This window comes from Myxocyprinus asiaticus, chromosome 24 (assembly GCF_019703515.2).
Source record: "Myxocyprinus asiaticus isolate MX2 ecotype Aquarium Trade chromosome 24, UBuf_Myxa_2, whole genome shotgun sequence".
Classification (NCBI taxonomy): domain Eukaryota; kingdom Metazoa; phylum Chordata; class Actinopteri; order Cypriniformes; family Catostomidae; genus Myxocyprinus; species Myxocyprinus asiaticus.
The window spans coordinates 47,290,734-47,302,984 of record NC_059367.1 but is presented as its reverse complement, the minus strand read 5'-3'; positions in this window follow the sequence as shown (position 1 = coordinate 47,302,984).

The following is a 12,251-nucleotide window of genomic DNA, read 5'->3' as shown; positions in this document are numbered from 1 at the left end:
CGTGTCATGGTTGACCTGCACTCTGACCCCAGCCTATCTGGGATATGTGAAAAAGAAGAATTTCACTGTATATGTGCAAATGTATAATGTGTGATAAATAAAGAAAATTATTATATTAATTATTAAATTATTAATTTAAAAAAAATTAATTAATTAATTATTATGAAGTGTGTTAGGCCGAAGTGAGTGATGCATGTCGGCTATGACAGGTAAGTGGTTTAGGGTGGTTCTATGGAGGTGGGGGGTATTTGATGAAGTGTTTGAGTCCGAAGTGAGTGATGCAAATTGGCCAAGACAGGTAAGTGGTTTAGGGTGGTTCTGTGGAGGTAGCCGGTGTTTGATGAACAGTGGGGCAGTGGTAGCTCAGCGGTTAAGGCTCTGGGTTACTGATCAGAAGGTTGGGGGTTCAAGCCCCAGCACTGCCAAGATGCCACTGTTGGGCACTTGAGCCTATCTGCTCCAGGGGCGCCGTGTCATGGCTGACCCTGCACTCTGACCCCAGCCTATCTGGGATATGTGAAAAAGAAGAATTTCACTGTATATGTGCAAATATATAATGTGTGATAAATAAAGAAAATTATTATATTAATTATTAAATTATTAATTAAAAAAAATTATTAATTAATTATTATGAACTGTGTTAGGCCGAAGTGAGTGATGCATGTCGGCTATGACAGGTAAGTGGTTTAGGGTGGTTCTATGAAGGTGGGGGGTGTTTGATGAAGTGTGTTAGGCCGAAGTGAGTGATGCATGTCGGCTAAGACAGGTAAGTGGTTTAGGGTGGTTCTATGGAGGTGGGGGGTGTTTGATGAAGTCTGTTATGCCGAAGTGAGTGATGCATGTCGGCTAAGACAGGTAAGTGGTTTAGGGTGGTTCTGTGGAGGTGGGGGGTGTTTGATGAAGTGTTTGAGTCCGAAGTGAATCATGCAAATCGGCTAAGACAGGCAAGTGGTTTAGGGTTGTTCTATGGAGGTGGGCGGTGTTTGATGGTGTGTGTGAGTCCGAAGTGAGTTATGCATTTCGGCTATAACAGGTAAGTGGTTTAGGGTGGTTCTATGGAGGTGGGGGGTGTGTGAGATCGAAGTGAGTGATGCATGTCGGCTAAGACAGGTAAGTGGTTTATGGTGGTTCTATGGAGTTGGGGGGTGTTAGATTCACTGTTTGAGTCCGAAGTGAGTGATGCATGACGGCTATGACAGGTAAGTGGTTTAGGGTGGTTCTGTGGAGGTGGGGGGTGTTACATGCACTGTTTGAATTCGAAGTGATGATGCAGATCGGCTAAGACAGGTAAGTGTTTTAGGGTGGTTCTATGAAGTGTGTGAGTCGGAAGTGAGTGATTCAAATCGGGTAAGACAGGTAAGTGGTTTAGGGTGGTTCTATTGAGGTTGGGGGTGTTAGATGCACTGTTTGAGTCCGCAGTGAGTGATGCAAATCGGCTAAGAAAGGTAAGTGGTTTAGGGTGGTTCTATGGAGGTGGGGGTTTTTGATTAAGTGTGTGAGTCCGAAGTGAGTGATGCAAATCTGCTAAGACAGGTAAGTTGTTTAGGGTGGTTCTGTGGAGGTAGCGGGTGTTTGATGAAGTGTGTTAGGCCGAAGTGAGTGATGCATGTCGGATATGACAGGTAAGTTTTTAAGGGTGGTTCTATGGAGTTAGGGGGTGTTAGATGAAGTGTGTGAGGCCGAAGTGAGTGATGCAAATCGGCTAAGACAGGTAAGTGATTTAGGGTGGTTCTGTGGAGGTGGGGGGTGTTAGATGTACTGTGTTAGGCCGAAGTGAGTGATGCATGTCGGCTATGACAGGTAAGTGGTTTAGGGTGGTTCTATGGAGGTGGGGGGTATTTGATGAAGTGTTTGAGTCCGAAGTGAGTGATGCAAATTGGCTATGACAGGTAAGTGGTTTAGGGTGGTTCTGTGGAGGTAGCGGGTGTTTGATGAACAGTGGGGCAGTGGTAGCTCAGCGGTTAAGGCTCTGGGTTACTGATCATAAGGTTGGGGGTTCAAGCCCCAGCACTGCCAAGATGCCACTGTTGGGCTCTTGAGCCTATCTGCTCCAGGGGCGCCGTGTCATGGTTGACCTGCACTCTGACCCCAGCCTATCTGGGATATGTGAAAAAGAAGAATTTCACTGTATATGTGCAAATGTATAATGTGTGATAAATAAAGAAAATTATTATATTAATTATTAAATTATTAATTAAAAAAAAATTAATTAATTAATTATTATGAAGTGTGTTAGGCCGAAGTGAGTGATGCATGTCGGCTATGACAGGTAAGTGGTTTAGGGTGGTTCTATGGAGGTGGGGGGTATTTGATGAAGTGTTTGAGTCCGAAGTGAGTGATGCAAATTGGCTAAGACAGGTAAGTGGTTTAGGGTGGTTCTGTGGAGGTAGCCGGTGTTTGATGAACAGTGGGGCAGTGGTAGCTCAGCGGTTAAGGCTCTGGGTTACTGATCAGAAGGTTGGGGGTTCAAGCCCCAGCACTGCCAAGATGCCACTGTTGGGCACTTGAGCCTATCTGCTCCAGGGGCGCCATGTCATGGCTGACCCTGCACTCTGACCCCAGCCTATCTGGGATATGTGAAAAATAAGATTTTCACTGTATATGTGCAAATGTATAATGTGTGATAAATAAAAAAAATTATTATATTAATTATTAAATTATTAATTAAAAAAAATTATTAATTAATTATTATGAAGTGTGTTAGACCGAAGTGAGTGATGCATGTCGGCTATGACAGGTAAGTGGTTTAGGGTGGTTCTATGAAGGTGGGGGGTGTTTGATGAAGTGTGTTAGGCCGAAGTGAGTGATGCATGTCGGCTAAGACCGGTAAGTGGTTTAGGGTGGTTCTTTGGAGGTGGGGGGTGTTTGATGAAGTCTGTTATGCCGAAGTGAGTGATGCATGTCGGCTAAGACAGGTAAGTGGTTTAGGGTGGTTCTGTGGAGGTGGGGGGTGTTTGATGAAGTGTTTGAGTCCGAAGTGAGTCATGCAAATTGGCTAAGACAGGCAAGTGGTTTATGGTTGTTCTATGGAGGTGGGCGGTGTTTGATGGTGTGTGTGAGTCCGAAGTGAGTTATGCATTTCGGCTATAACAGGTAAGTGTTTTAGGGTGGTTCTATGGAGGTGGGGGGTTTTTGATGAAGTGTGTGAGTCCGAAGTGAGTGTTGCAAATCGGCTAAGACAGGTAAGTTGTTTAGGGTGGTTCTATTGAGGTGGGGGGTGTTTGATGAAGTGTGTGAGTCCGAAGTGAGTGATGCAAATCGGCTAAGACAGGTAAGTTGTTTAGGGTGGTTCTATGGAGGTGGGGGGTGTGTGAGTTCGAAGTGAGTGATGCATGTCGGCTAAGACAGGTAAGTGGTTTATGGTGGTTCTATGGAGGTGGGGGGTGTTTGATGGTGTGTGTGAGTCCGAAGTGAGTTATGCATTTCGGCTATAACAGGTAAGTGTTTTAGGGTGGTTCTATGGAGGTGGGGGGTTTTTGATGAAGTGTGTGAGTCCGAAGTGAGTGTTGCAAATCGGCTAAGACAGGTAAGTGGTTTAGGGAGGTTCTGTGGAGGTGGGGGATGTTTGATGAAGTTTGTTAGGCCGAAGTGAGTGATGCATGTCGCCTAAGACAGGTAAGTGGTTTAGGGTGGTTCTGTGGAGGTGGGGGGTGTTACATGCACTTTTTGAATTCGAAGTGATGATGCAGATCGGCTAAGACAGGTAAGTGTTTTAGGGTGGTTCTATGAAGTGTGTGAGTCCGAAGTGAGTGATGCAAATCGGGTAAGACAGGTAAGTGGTTTAGGGTGGTTCTATTGAGGTTGGGGGTGTTAGATGCACTGTTTGAGTCCGCAGTGAGTGATGCAAATCGTCTAAGAAAGGTAAGTGGTTTAGGGTGGTTCTATGGAGGTGGGGGTTTTTGATTAAGTGTGTGAGTCCGAAGTGAGTGATGCAAATATGCTAAGACAGGTAAGTTGTTTAGGGTGGTTCTGTGGAGGTAGCAGGTGTTTGATGAAGTGTGCTAGGCCGAAGTGAGTGATTCATGTCGGATATGACAGGTAAGTTTTTAAGGGTGGTTCTATTGAGTTAGGGGGTGTTAGATGAAGTGTGTGAGGCCGAAGTGAGTGATGTAAATCGGCTAAGACAGGTAAGTGATTTAGGGTGGTTCTGTGGAGGTGGGGGGTGTTAGATGTACTGTGTTAGGCCGAAGTGAGTGATGCATGTCGGCTATGACAGGTAAGTGGTTTAGGGTGGTTCTATGGAGGTGGGGGGTATTTGATGAAGTGTTTGAGTCCGAAGTGAGTGATGCAAATTGGCTATGACAGGTAAGTGGTTTAGGGTGGTTCTGTGGAGGTAGCGGGTGTTTGATGAACAGTGGGGCAGTGGTAGCTCAGCGGTTAAGGCTCTGGGTTACTGATCATAAGGTTGGGGGTTCAAGCCCCAGCACTGCCAAGATGCCACTGTTGGGCTCTTGAGCCTATCTGCTCCAGGGGCGCCGTGTCATGGTTGACCTGCACTCTGACCCCAGCCTATCTGGGATATGTGAAAAAGAAGAATTTCACTGTATATGTGCAAATGTATAATGTGTGATAAATAAAGAAAATTATTATATTAATTATTAAATTATTAATTAAAAAAAATTAATTAATTAATTATTATGAAGTGTGTTAGGCCGAAGTGAGTGATGCATGTCGGCTATGACAGGTAAGTGGTTTAGGGTGGTTCTATGGAGGTGGGGGGTATTTGATGAAGTGTTTGAGTCCGAAGTGAGTGATGCAAATTGGCTAAGACAGGTAAGTGGTTTAGGGTGGTTCTGTGGAGGTAGCCGGTGTTTGATGAACAGTGGGGCAGTGGTAGCTCAGCGGTTAAGGCTCTGGGTTACTGATCAGAAGGTTGGGGGTTCAAGCCCCAGCACTGCCAAGATGCCACTGTTGGGCACTTGAGCCTATCTGCTCCAGGGGCGCCGTGTCATGGCTGACCCTGCACTCTGACCCCAGCCTATCTGGGATATGTGAAAAAGAAGAATTTCACTGTATATGTGCAAATATATAATGTGTGATAAATAAAGAAAATTATTATATTAATTATTAAATTATTAATTAAAAAAAAATTATTAATTAATTATTATGAACTGTGTTAGGCCGAAGTGAGTGATGCATGTCGGCTATGACAGGTAAGTGGTTTAGGGTGGTTCTATGAAGGTGGGGGGTGTTTGATGAAGTGTGTTAGGCCGAAGTGAGTGATGCATGTCGGCTAAGACAGGTAAGTGGTTTAGGGTGGTTCTATGGAGGTGGGGGTGTTTGATGAAGTCTGTTATGCCGAAGTGAGTGATGCATGTCGGCTAAGACAGGTAAGTGGTTTAGGGTTGTTCTGTGGAGGTGGGGGGTGTTTGATGAAGTGTTTGAGTCCGAAGTGAATCATGCAAATCGGCTAAGACAGGCAAGTGGTTTAGGGTTGTTCTATGGAGGTGGGCGGTGTTTGATGGTGTGTGTGAGTCCGAATTGAGTTATGCATTTCGGCTATAACAGGTAAGTGGTTTAGGGTGGTTCTATGGAGGTGGGGGGTGTGTGAGATCGAAGTGAGTGATGCATGTCGGCTAAGACAGGTAAGTGGTTTATGGTGGTTCTATGGAGTTGGGGCGTGTTAGATTCACTGTTTGAGTCCGAAGTGAGTGATGCATGACGGCTATGACAGGTAAGTGGTTTAGGGTGGTTCTGTGGAGGTGGGGGGTGTTACATGCACTGTTTGAATTCGAAGTGATGATGCAGATCGGCTAAGACAGGTAAGTGTTTTAGGGTGGTTCTATGAAGTGTGTGAGTCGGAAGTGAGTGATTCAAATCGGGTAAGACAGGTAAGTGGTTTAGGGTGGTTCTATTGAGGTTGGGGGTGTTAGATGCACTGTTTGAGTCCGCAGTGAGTGATGCAAATCGGCTAAGAAAGGTAAGTGGTTTAGGGTGGTTCTATGGAGGTGGGGGTTTTTGATTAAGTGTGTGAGTCCGAAGTGAGTGATGCAAATCTGCTAAGACAGGTAAGTTGTTTAGGGTGGTTCTGTGGAGGTAGCGGGTGTTTGATGAAGTGTGTTAGGCCGAAGTGAGTGATGCATGTCGGATATGACAGGTAAGTTTTTAAGGGTGGTTCTATGGAGTTAGGGGGTGTTAGATGAAGTGTGTGAGGCCGAAGTGAGTGATGCAAATCGGCTAAGACAGGTAAGTGATTTAGGGTGGTTCTGTGGAGGTGGGGGGTGTTAGATGTACTGTGTTAGGCCGAAGTGAGTGATGCATGTCGGCTATGACAGGTAAGTGGTTTAGGGTGGTTCTATGGAGGTGGGGGGTATTTGATGAAGTGTTTGAGTCCGAAGTGAGTGATGCAAATTGGCTATGACAGGTAAGTGGTTTAGGGTGGTTCTGTGGAGGTAGCGGGTGTTTGATGAACAGTGGGGCAGTGGTAGCTCAGCGGTTAAGGCTCTGGGTTACTGATCATAAGGTTGGGGGTTCAAGCCCCAGCACTGCCAAGATGCCACTGTTGGGCTCTTGAGCCTATCTGCTCCAGGGGCGCCGTGTCATGGTTGACCTGCACTCTGACCCCAGCCTATCTGGGATATGTGAAAAAGAAGAATTTCACTGTATATGTGCAAATGTATAATGTGTGATAAATAAAGAAAATTATTATATTAATTATTAAATTATTAATTAAAAAAAAATTAATTAATTAATTATTATGAAGTGTGTTAGGCCGAAGTGAGTGATGCATGTCGGCTATGACAGGTAAGTGGTTTAGGGTGGTTCTATGGAGGTGGGGGGTATTTGATGAAGTGTTTGAGTCCGAAGTGAGTGATGCAAATTGGCCAAGACAGGTAAGTGGTTTAGGGTGGTTCTGTGGAGGTAGCCGGTGTTTGATGAACAGTGGGGCAGTGGTAGCTCAGCGGTTAAGGCTCTGGGTTACTGATCAGAAGGTTGGGGGTTCAAGCCCCAGCACTGCCAAGATGCCACTGTTGGGCACTTGAGCCTATCTGCTCCAGGGGCGCCGTGTCATGGCTGACCCTGCACTCTGACCCCAGCCTATCTGGGATATGTGAAAAAGAAGAATTTCACTGTATATGTGCAAATATATAATGTGTGATAAATAAAGAAAATTATTATATTAATTATTAAATTATTAATTAAAAAAAAATTATTAATTAATTATTATGAACTGTGTTAGGCCGAAGTGAGTGATGCATGTCGGCTATGACAGGTAAGTGGTTTAGGGTGGTTCTATGAAGGTGGGGGGTGTTTGATGAAGTGTGTTAGGCCGAAGTGAGTGATGCATGTCGGCTAAGACAGGTAAGTGGTTTAGGGTGGTTCTATGGAGGTGGGGGGTGTTTGATGAAGTCTGTTATGCCGAAGTGAGTGATGCATGTCGGCTAAGACAGGTAAGTGGTTTAGGGTGGTTCTGTGGAGGTGGGGGGTGTTTGATGAAGTGTTTGAGTCCGAAGTGAATCATGCAAATCGGCTAAGACAGGCAAGTGGTTTAGGGTTGTTCTATGGAGGTGGGCGGTGTTTGATGGTGTGTGTGAGTCCGAAGTGAGTTATGCATTTCGGCTATAACAGGTAAGTGGTTTAGGGTGGTTCTATGGAGGTGGGGGGTGTGTGAGATCGAAGTGAGTGATGCATGTCGGCTAAGACAGGTAAGTGGTTTATGGTGGTTCTATGGAGTTGGGGGGTGTTAGATTCACTGTTTGAGTCCGAAGTGAGTGATGCATGACGGCTATGACAGGTAAGTGGTTTAGGGTGGTTCTGTGGAGGTGGGGGGTGTTACATGCACTGTTTGAATTCGAAGTGATGATGCAGATCGGCTAAGACAGGTAAGTGTTTTAGGGTGGTTCTATGAAGTGTGTGAGTCGGAAGTGAGTGATTCAAATCGGGTAAGACAGGTAAGTGGTTTAGGGTGGTTCTATTGAGGTTGGGGGTGTTAGATGCACTGTTTGAGTCCGCAGTGAGTGATGCAAATCGGCTAAGAAAGGTAAGTGGTTTAGGGTGGTTCTATGGAGGTGGGGGTTTTTGATTAAGTGTGTGAGTCCGAAGTGAGTGATGCAAATCTGCTAAGACAGGTAAGTTGTTTAGGGTGGTTCTGTGGAGCTAGCGGGTGTTTGATGAAGTGTGTTAGGCCGAAGTGAGTGATGCATGTCGGATATGACAGGTAAGTTTTTAAGGGTGGTTCTATGGAGTTAGGGGGTGTTAGATGAAGTGTGTGAGGCCGAAGTGAGTGATGCAAATCGGCTAAGACAGGTAAGTGATTTAGGGTGGTTCTGTGGAGGTGGGGGGTGTTAGATGTACTGTGTTAGGCCGAAGTGAGTGATGCATGTCGGCTATGACAGGTAAGTGGTTTAGGGTGGTTCTATGGAGGTGGGGGGTATTTGATGAAGTGTTTGAGTCCGAAGTGAGTGATGCAAATTGGCTATGACAGGTAAGTGGTTTAGGGTGGTTCTGTGGAGGTAGCGGGTGTTTGATGAACAGTGGGGCAGTGGTAGCTCAGCGGTTAAGGCTCTGGGTTACTGATCATAAGGTTGGGGGTTCAAGCCCCAGCACTGCCAAGATGCCACTGTTGGGCTCTTGAGCCTATCTGCTCCAGGGGCGCCGTGTCATGGTTGACCTGCACTCTGACCCCAGCCTATCTGGGATATGTGAAAAAGAAGAATTTCACTGTATATGTGCAAATGTATAATGTGTGATAAATAAAGAAAATTATTATATTAATTATTAAATTATTAATTAAAAAAAAATTAATTAATTAATTATTATGAAGTGTGTTAGGCCGAAGTGAGTGATGCATGTCGGCTATGACAGGTAAGTGGTTTAGGGTGGTTCTATGGAGGTGGGGGGTATTTGATGAAGTGTTTGAGTCCGAAGTGAGTGATGCAAATTGGCTAAGACAGGTAAGTGGTTTAGGGTGGTTCTGTGGAGGTAGCCGGTGTTTGATGAACAGTGGGGCAGTGGTAGCTCAGCGGTTAAGGCTCTGGGTTACTGATCAGAAGGTTGGGGGTTCAAGCCCCAGCACTGCCAAGATGCCACTGTTGGGCACTTGAGCCTATCTGCTCCAGGGGCGCCGTGTCATGGCTGACCCTGCACTCTGACCCCAGCCTATCTGGGATATGTGAAAAAGAAGAATTTCACTGTATATGTGCAAATATATAATGTGTGATAAATAAAGAAAATTATTATATTAATTATTAAATTATTAATTAAAAAAAAATTATTAATTAATTATTATGAACTGTGTTAGGCCGAAGTGAGTGATGCATGTCGGCTATGACAGGTAAGTGGTTTAGGGTGGTTCTATGAAGGTGGGGGGTGTTTGATGAAGTGTGTTAGGCCGAAGTGAGTGATGCATGTCGGCTAAGACAGGTAAGTGGTTTAGGGTGGTTCTATGGAGGTGGGGGGTGTTTGATGAAGTCTGTTATGCCGAAGTGAGTGATGCATGTCGGCTAAGACAGGTAAGTGGTTTAGGGTGGTTCTGTGGAGGTGGGGGGTGTTTGATGAAGTGTTTGAGTCCGAAGTGAATCATGCAAATCGGCTAAGACAGGCAAGTGGTTTAGGGTTGTTCTATGGAGGTGGGCGGTGTTTGATGGTGTGTGTGAGTCCGAAGTGAGTTATGCATTTCGGCTATAACAGGTAAGTGGTTTAGGGTGGTTCTATGGAGGTGGGGGGTGTGTGAGATCGAAGTGAGTGATGCATGTCGGCTAAGACAGGTAAGTGGTTTATGGTGGTTCTATGGAGTTGGGGGTTGTTAGATTCACTGTTTGAGTCCGAAGTGAGTGATGCATGATCGGCTATAGACAGGTAAGTGGTTTAGGGTGGTTCTGTGGAGGTGGCGGGTGTTACATGCACTGTGTTGAATTCGAAGTGAGTGATGCATGATCGGCTAAGACAGGTAAGTGTTTTAAGGGTGGTTCTATGAAGTGTGTGAGTAGGAAGTGAGTGATGCAAATCGGGTAAGACAGGTAAGTGGTTTAGGGTGGTTCTATTGAGGTTGGGGGTGTTAGATGCACTGTGTTGAGTCCGCAGTGAGTGATGCAAATCGGCTAAGACAGGTAAGTGGTTTAGGGTGGTTCTATGGAGGTGGGGGTTATTTGATGAAGTGTGTGAGTCCGAAGTGAGTGATGCAAATCTGGCTAAGACAGGTAAGTTGTTTAGGGTGGTTCTGTGGAGGTAGCGGGTGTTTGATGAAGTGTGTTAGGCCGAAGTGAGTGATGCATGTCGGATATGACAGGTAAGTTTTTAAGGGTGGTTCTATGGAGTTAGGGGGTGTTAGATGAAGTGTGTGAGGCCGAAGTGAGTGATGCAAATCGGCTAAGACATTTAAGTGATTTAGGGTGGTTCTGTGGAGGTGGGGGGTGTTAGATGCACTGTGTTAGGCCGAAGTGAGTGATGCATGTCGGCTATGACAGGTAAGTGGTTTAGGGTGGTTCTATGGAGGTGGGGGGTATTTGATGAAGTGTTTGAGTCCGAAGTGAGTGATGCAAATTGGCTAAGACAGGTAAGTGGTTTAGGGTGGTTCTGTGGAGGTAGCCGGTGTTTGATGAACAGTGGGGCAGTGGTAGCTCAGCGGTTAAGGCTCTGGGTTACTGATCAGAAGGTTGGGGGTTCAAGCCCCAGCACTGCCAAGATGCCACTGTTGGGCACTTGAGCCTATCTGCTCCAGGGGCGCCATGTCATGGCTGACCCTGCACTCTGACCCCAGCCTATCTGGGATATGTGAAAAAGAAGATTTTCACTGTATATGTGCAAATGTATAATGTGTGATAAATAAAGAAAATTATTAAATTATTAATTAAAAAAAATTATTAATTAATTATTATGAAGTGTGTTAGGCCGAAGTGAGTGATGCATGTTGGCTATGACAGGTAAGTGGTTTAGGGTGGTTCTATGAAGGTGGGAGTGTTTGATGAAGTGTGTTAGGCTGAAGTGAGTGATGCATGTCGGCTAAGACAGGTAAGTGGTTTAGGGTGGTTCTATGGAGGTGGGGGGTGTTTGATGAAGTCTGTTATGCCGAAGTGAGTGATGCATGTCGGCTAAGACAGGTAAGTGGTTTAGGGTGGTTCTGTGGAGGTGGGGGGTGTTTGATGAAGTGTTTGAGTCCGAAGTGAATCATGCAAATCGGCTAAGACAGGCAAGTGGTTTAGGGTTGTTCTATGGAGGTGGGCGGTGTTTGATGGTGTGTGTAAGTCCGAAGTGAGTTATGCATTTCGGCTATAACAGGTAAGTGGTTTAGGGTGGTTCTATGGAGGTGGGGGGTGTGTGAGATCGAAGTGAGTGATGCATGTCGGCTAAGACAGTTAAGTGGTTTATGGTGGTTCTATGGAGTTGGGGGGTGTTAGATTCACTGTTTGAGTCCGAAGTGAGTGATGCATGACGGCTATGACAGGTAAGTGGTTTAGGGTGGTTCTGTGGAGGTGGGGGGTGTTACATGCACTGTTTGAATTCGAAGTGATGATGCAGATCGGCTAAGACAGGTAAGTGTTTTAGGGTGGTTCTATGAAGTGTGTGAGTCGGAAGTGAGTGATTCAAATCGGGTAAGACAGGTAAGTGGTTTAGGGTGGTTCTATTGAGGTTGGGGGTGTTAGATGCACTGTTTGAGTCCGCAGTGAGTGATGCAAATCGGCTAAGAAAGGTAAGTGGTTTAGGGTGGTTCTATGGAGGTGGGGGTTTTTGATTAAGTGTGTGTGTCCGAAGTGAGTGATGCAAATATGCTAAGACAGGTAAGTTGTTTAGGGTGGTTCTGTGGAGGTAGCGGGTGTTTGATGAAGTGTGTTAGGCCGAAGTGAGTGATGCATGTCGGATATGACAGGTAAGTTTTTAAGGGTGGTTCTATGGAGTTAGGGGGTGTTAGATGAAGTGTGTGAGGCCGAAGTGAGTGATGCAAATCGGCTAAGACAGGTAAGTGATTTAGGGTGGTTCTGTGGAGGTGGGGGGTATTTTATGAAGTGTTTGAGTCCGAAGTGAGTGATGCAAATTGGCTAAGACAGGTAAGTGGTTTAGGGTGGTTCTGTGGAGGTAGCGGGTGTTTGATGAACAGTGGGGCAGTGGTAGCTCAGCGGTTAAGGCTCTGGGTTACTGATCATAAGGTTGGGGGTTCAAGCCCCAGCACTGCCAAGATGCCACTGTTGGGCCCTTGAGCCTATCTGCTCCAGGTGCGCCGTGTCATGGTTGACCCTGCACTCTGACCCCAGCCTATCTGGGATATGTGAAAAAGAAGAATTTCACTGTATATGTGCAAATGTATAATGTGTGAT